This window comes from Hordeum vulgare, chromosome 5H (assembly GCF_904849725.1).
Source record: "Hordeum vulgare subsp. vulgare chromosome 5H, MorexV3_pseudomolecules_assembly, whole genome shotgun sequence".
Lineage (NCBI taxonomy): Eukaryota > Viridiplantae > Streptophyta > Magnoliopsida > Poales > Poaceae > Hordeum > Hordeum vulgare.
The window spans coordinates 585,259,231-585,265,641 of record NC_058522.1 but is presented as its reverse complement, the minus strand read 5'-3'; positions in this window follow the sequence as shown (position 1 = coordinate 585,265,641).

The window sequence follows — 6,411 nt, the reverse complement described above, 5'->3', positions numbered from 1 at the left end:
CGCTGTCCAGTGATCCACTCCTGGATTACTCTGGAACCTACCTGCCATACTTATGGCCAGGCTTACATCCGGTCTAGTGCACAGCATTGCATACATGATAGAACCTATGGCTGAAGCATAGGGGACGGAGCGCATATGCTCTCTATCTTCATCAGTTGCTGGGCACTGAGTCTTACTCAATCTCGTACCTTGTAAAAATGGCAAGGACCCTTTCTTGGAATGTTCCATTTTGAACCTCTTCAAAACTTTATCAAGGTATGTGCTTTGTGAAAGTCCTATCAGGCGTTTTGATCTATCCCTATAGATCTTAATGCCTAGAATGTAAGCAGCTTCTCCTAGGTCCTTCATAGAGAAACTTTTATTCAAGTAACCTTTTATGCTCTCCAAAAACTCTACGTTGTTTCCAATCAGTAATATGTCATCCACATATAATATTAGAAACGCCACAGAGCTCCCACTCACTTTCTTGTAAATACAAGATTCTCCAACCACTTGTATAAACCCAAATGCTTTGATCACCTCATCAAAGCGTTTGTTCCAACTCCGAGATGCTTGCACCAGTCCATAAATGGATCGCTGGAGCTTGCACACCTTGTTAGCATTCTTAGGATCGACAAAACCTTCGGGTTGCATCATATACAATTTTCCTTAAGGAAACCGTTAAGGAACGCCGTTTTGACATCCATCTGCCAGATTTCATAATCGAAAAATGCAGCTATTGCTAACATGATTCTGACGGACTTAAGCATCGCTACGGGTGAGAATTTCTCATCGTAGTCAACTCCTTGAACATGTGAAAAACCCTTTGCCACAAGTCGAGCTTTATAAACGGTCACATTGCCGTCAGCGTCCGTCTTCCTCTTAAAGATCCATTTGTTCTGAATAGCCTTGCGGCCCTCAGGCAGTACCTCCAAAGTCCACACTCTGTTCTCATACATGGATCCTATCTCGGACTTCATGGCTTCTAGCCATTTGTTGGAATCTGGGCCCACCATTGCTTCTTCATAATTCGCAGGTTCATTGTTGTCCAACAACATGATTGATAAGACGGAATTACCGTACCACTCTGGAGCAGCACATGATCTCGTCGACCTGCGTGGTTCGACAGAAACTTGAACCGGAGTTTCATGATCACCATCATTAACTTCCTCCTCAGCCGGCGTCGCAACGACAGAGGTTTCCCCTTGCCCTGCGCCACCATCCAGAGGGATGAGAGGTTCGACAACCTTGTCAAGTTCTATCTTCCTCCCACTCAATTCTCTCGAGAGAAACTCCTTCTCGAGAAAAGCTCCGTTTTTAGCAACAAACACTTTGCCCTCGGATTTGAGATAGAAGGTGTACCCAACTGTCTCCTTTGGGTAACCTATGAAGACGCATTTTTCCGCTTTGGGTTCCAGCTTTTCAGGCTGAAGCTTTTTGACATAAGCATCACATCCCCAAACTTTAAGAAACGACAACTTTGGCCTTTTGCCATACCACAGTTCGTATGGTGTCGTCTCAACGGATTTTGATCGTGCCCTATTTAAAGTGAATGCAGCTGTTTCTAATGCATAACCCCAAAATGATAACGGCAAATCAGTAAGAGACATCATAGATCGCACCATCTCTAATAGAGTACGATTACGACGTTCGGACACACCATTACGCTGTGGTGTTCCAGGCGGTGTTAACTGTGAAACAATTCCACATTGTCTTAAGTGAGCACCAAACTCGAAACTCAGATATTCACCCCCACGATCAGATCGCAGGAACTTGATCTTCTTGTTACGATGATTTTCCACTTCACTCTGAAATTGCTTGAACTTTTCAAACATTTCAGACTTGTGCTTCATCAAGTAGACATAACCATATCTACTTAAATCGTTAGTGAAGGTGAGAAAATAACGATATCCGCCGCGTGCCTCCACGCTCATCGGACCACACACATCGGTATGTATGATTTCCAACAAGTCACTTGCACGCTCCATTGTTCCGGAGAACGGAGTCTTAGTCATCTTGCCCATGAGGCATGGTTCGCACGTGTCAAGTGAATCAAAGTCAAGTGACTCCAAAAGTCCATCAGCATGGAGTTTCTTCATGCGCTTTACACCAATATGACCTAAGCGGCAGTGCCACAAAAATATGGCGCTATCATTGTTAACTCTAACCCTTTTGGTCTCAATGTTATGTATATGCGTATCGCTATCAAGATTCAATATGAACAATCCTCTCACATTCGGTGCATGACTATAAAAGATGTTACTCATAGAAATAGAACAACCATTATTCTCTGACTTAAAAGAGTAACCGTCTCGCAATAAACAAGATCCAGATATAATGTTCATGCTCAACGCAGGCACTAAATAACAATGATTTAAGTTCATCACTAATCCTGACGGTAAACGAAGTGACACTGTGCCGACGGCGATTGCATCAACCTTGGAACCATTTCCTACGTGCATCGTCACTTCATCTTTCGCCAGCCTTCGCCTATTCCGCAGTTCCTGTTTCGAGTTGCAAATATGAGCAACAGAACCGGTATCGAATACCCAGGCACTACTACGAGAGCCGGTTAAGTACACATCAATAACATGTATATCAAATATACCTGATTTTTCTTTGCCCGCCTTCTTATCTGCCACATACTTGGGGCAATTGCGCTTCCAGTGACCCATACCCTTGCAATAGTAACACTCTGTTTCAGGCTTAGGTCCAGCCTTGGGTTTCTTCGTCGGATTGGCAACAGGCTTGCCGCTCTTCTTCGAATTGCCCTTCTTGCCTTTGCCGTTTCTCTTGAAACTAGTGGTCTTATTCACCATCAACACTTGATGCTCTTTACGGAGTTCAGACTCTGCGACTTTCAGCATCGCAAACAACTCGCCGGGAGACTTGTTCATCCCTTGCATGTTGTAGTTCAACACAAAGCTTTTATAGCTTGGCGGCAGTGATTGAAGGATTCTGTCAGTGATAGCTTCTTGCGGGAGTTCAATCCCCAGCTCAGCTAGACGGTTTGAGTACCTAGACATTTTGAGCACATGTTCACTGACAGATGAGTTTTCCTCCATCTTGCAAGCATAGAATTTATCGGAGGTCTCATACCTCTCGATCCGGGCGTTCTTCTGAAAGATAAAATCCAACTCCTGGAACATCTCAAATGCTCCATGACGCTCAAATCGACGTTGAAGTCCCGGTTCTAAGCCATACAAGACTGCACATTGAACTATTGAGTGTTGGGGAACGTCGCATGGGAAACAAAAATTTTCCTACGCGCACGAAGACCTATCATGGTGATGTCCATCTACGAGAGGGGATGAGTGATCTACGTACCCTTGTAGATCGTACAGCAGAAGCGTTAGAGAACGCGATTGATGTAGTGGAACGTCCTCACGTCCCTCGATCCGCCCCGCGAACAATCACGCGATCAGTCCCACGATCTAGTACCGAACGGACGGCACCTCCGCGTTCAGCACACGTACAGATCGACGATGATCTCGGCCTTCTTGATCCAGCAAGAGAGACGGAGAGGTAGAAGAGTTATCCGGCAGCGTGACGGCGCTCCGGAGGTTGGTGATGACCTTGCCTCAGCAGGGCTCCGCCCGAGCTCCGCAGAAACGCGATCTAGAGGAAAAACCGTGGAGGTATGTGGTCGGGCAGCCGTGAGAAAGTCGTCTCAAGTCAGCCCTAATTGCTCCATATATATAGGAGGAGGGAGAGGGGGCCTTGCCTTGGGGTCCAAGGACCCCCAAGGAGTCGGCCGAGCCAAGGGGGGGAGGACTCCCCCCCCCCCAAACCGAGTTGGACTTGGTTTGGTGGGAGGAGTCCCCCTTCCTTCCCACATCCTTCCTTTTTTTTTCTTTCCTCTTGATTTTTCTTCTCTTGGCGCATTGGGCACTTGTGGGCTGTCCCACCAGCCCACTAAGGGCTGGTGTGACTCCCCCAATGCCTATGGGCTTCCCCGGGGTGGGTTCCCCCCCCCCCCCCCGGTGAACTCCCGGAACCCATTCGTCATTCCCGGTACATTCCCGGTAACTCCGAAAACCTTCCGGTAATCAAATGAGGTCATCCTATATATCAATCTTCGTTTCCAGACCATTTCGGAAACCCTCGTGACGTCCGTGATCTCATCCGGGACTCCGAACAACATTCGGTAACCAACCATATAACTCTAATACGCATAAAACAACGTCGAACCTTAAGTGTGCAGACCCTGCGGGTTCGAGAACTATGTAGACATGACCCGAGAGACTCCTCGGTCAATATCCAACAGCGGGACCTGGATGCCCATATTGGATCCTACATATTCTACGAAGATCTTATCGTTTGAACCTCAGTGCCAAGGATTCGTATAATCCCGTATGTCATTCCCTTTGTCCTTCGGTATATTACTTGCCCGAGATTCGATCGTCAGTATCCGCATACCTATTTCAATCTCGTTTACCGGCAAGTCTCTTTACTCGTTCCGTAATACAAGATCCCGCAACTTACACTAAGTTACATTGCTTGCAAGGCTTGTGTGTGATGTTGTATTACCGAGTGGGCCCCGAGATACCTCTCCGTCACACGGAGTGACAAATCCCAGTCTTAATCCATACTAACTCAACTAACACCTTCGGAGATACCTGTAGAGCATCTTTATAGTCACCCAGTTACGTTGCGACGTTTGATACACACAAAGCATTCCTCCGGTGTCAGTGAGTTATATGATCTCATGGTCATAGGAATAAATACTTGACACGCAGAAAACAGTAGCAACAAAATGACACGATCAACATGCTACGTCTATTAGTTTGGGTCTAGTCCATCACGTGATTCTCCCAATGACGTGATCCAGTTATCAAGCAACAACACCTTGTTCATAATCAGAAGACACTGACTATCATTGATCAACTGGCTAGCCAACTAGAGGCATGCCAGGGACGGTGTTTTGTCTATGTATCCACACATGTAAATGAGTCTTCATTCAATACAATTATAGCATGGATAATAAACTATTATCTTGATACAGGAATTATAATAATAACTATACATTTATTATTGCCTCTAGGGCATAATTCCAACAGTCTCCCACTTGCACTAGAGTCAATAATCTAGCCCTCACATCACCATGTGAATTACATTGTAATAAATCTAACACCCACACAGTTCTGGTGTCGATCATGTTTTGGCCGTGGAAGAGGTTTAGTCAGCGGGTCTGCTACATTCAGATCCGTGTGCACTTTGCATATATTTACGTCCTCCTCCTTGACGTAGTCGCGGATGAGGTTGAAGCGTCGTTTGATGTGTCTGGTCTTCTTGTGAAACCTTGGCTCCCTTGCTAAGGCAATGGCACCAGTGTTGTCACAGAACAAGGTTATTGGATCCAGTGCACTTGGCACCACTCCAAGATCCGTCATGAACTGCTTCATCCAGACACCCTCCTTAGCCGCCTCCGAGGCAGCCATGTACTCCGCTTCACATGTAGAATCTGCTACGACGCTTTGCTTGGAACTGCACCAGCTTACTGCACCCCCATTAAGAATAAATACGTATCCGGTTTGCGACTTAGAGTCATCCGGATCTGTGTCAAAGCTTGCATCGACGTAACCTTTTACGGCGAGCTCTTCGTCACCTCCATACACGAGAAACATCTCCTTAGTCCTTTTCAGGTACTTCAGGATATTCTTGACCGCTGTCCAATGATCCACTCCTGGATTACTCTGGAACCTACCTGCCATACTTATGGCCAGGCTAACATCCGGTCTAGTGCACAACATCGCATACATGATAGAACCTATGGCTGAAGCATAGGGGACGGAGCGCATATGCTCTCTATCTTCATCAGTTGCTGGGCACTGAGTGTTACTCGATCTCGTACCTTGTAACACTGGCAAGAACCCTTTCTTGGACTGTTCCATTTTGAACCTCTTCAAAACTTTATCAAGGCATGTGCTTTGTGAAAGTCCTATCAGGCGTTTTGATCTATCCCTATAGATCTTAATGCCTAGAATGTAAGCAGCTTCTCCTAGGTCCTTCATAGAGAAACTTTTATTCAAGTAACCTTTTATGCTCCCCAAAAGCTCTACGTTGTTTCCAATCAGTAATATGTCATCCACATATAATATTAGAAACGCCACAGAGCTCCCACTCACTTTCTTGTAAATACAAGATTCTCCAACCACTTGTATAAACCCAAATGCTTTGATCACCTCATCAAAGCGTTTGTTCCAACTCCGAGATGCTTGCACCAGTCCATAAATGGATCGCTGGAGCTTGCACACCATGTTAGCATTTTTAGGATCGACAAAACCTTCGGGTTGCATCATATACAACTCTTCCTTAAGGAAACCGTTAAGGAACGCCGTTTTGACATCCATCTGCCAGATTTCATAATCAAAAAATGGAGCTATTGCTAACATGATTCTGACGGACTTAAGCATTGCCACGGGAGAGAAA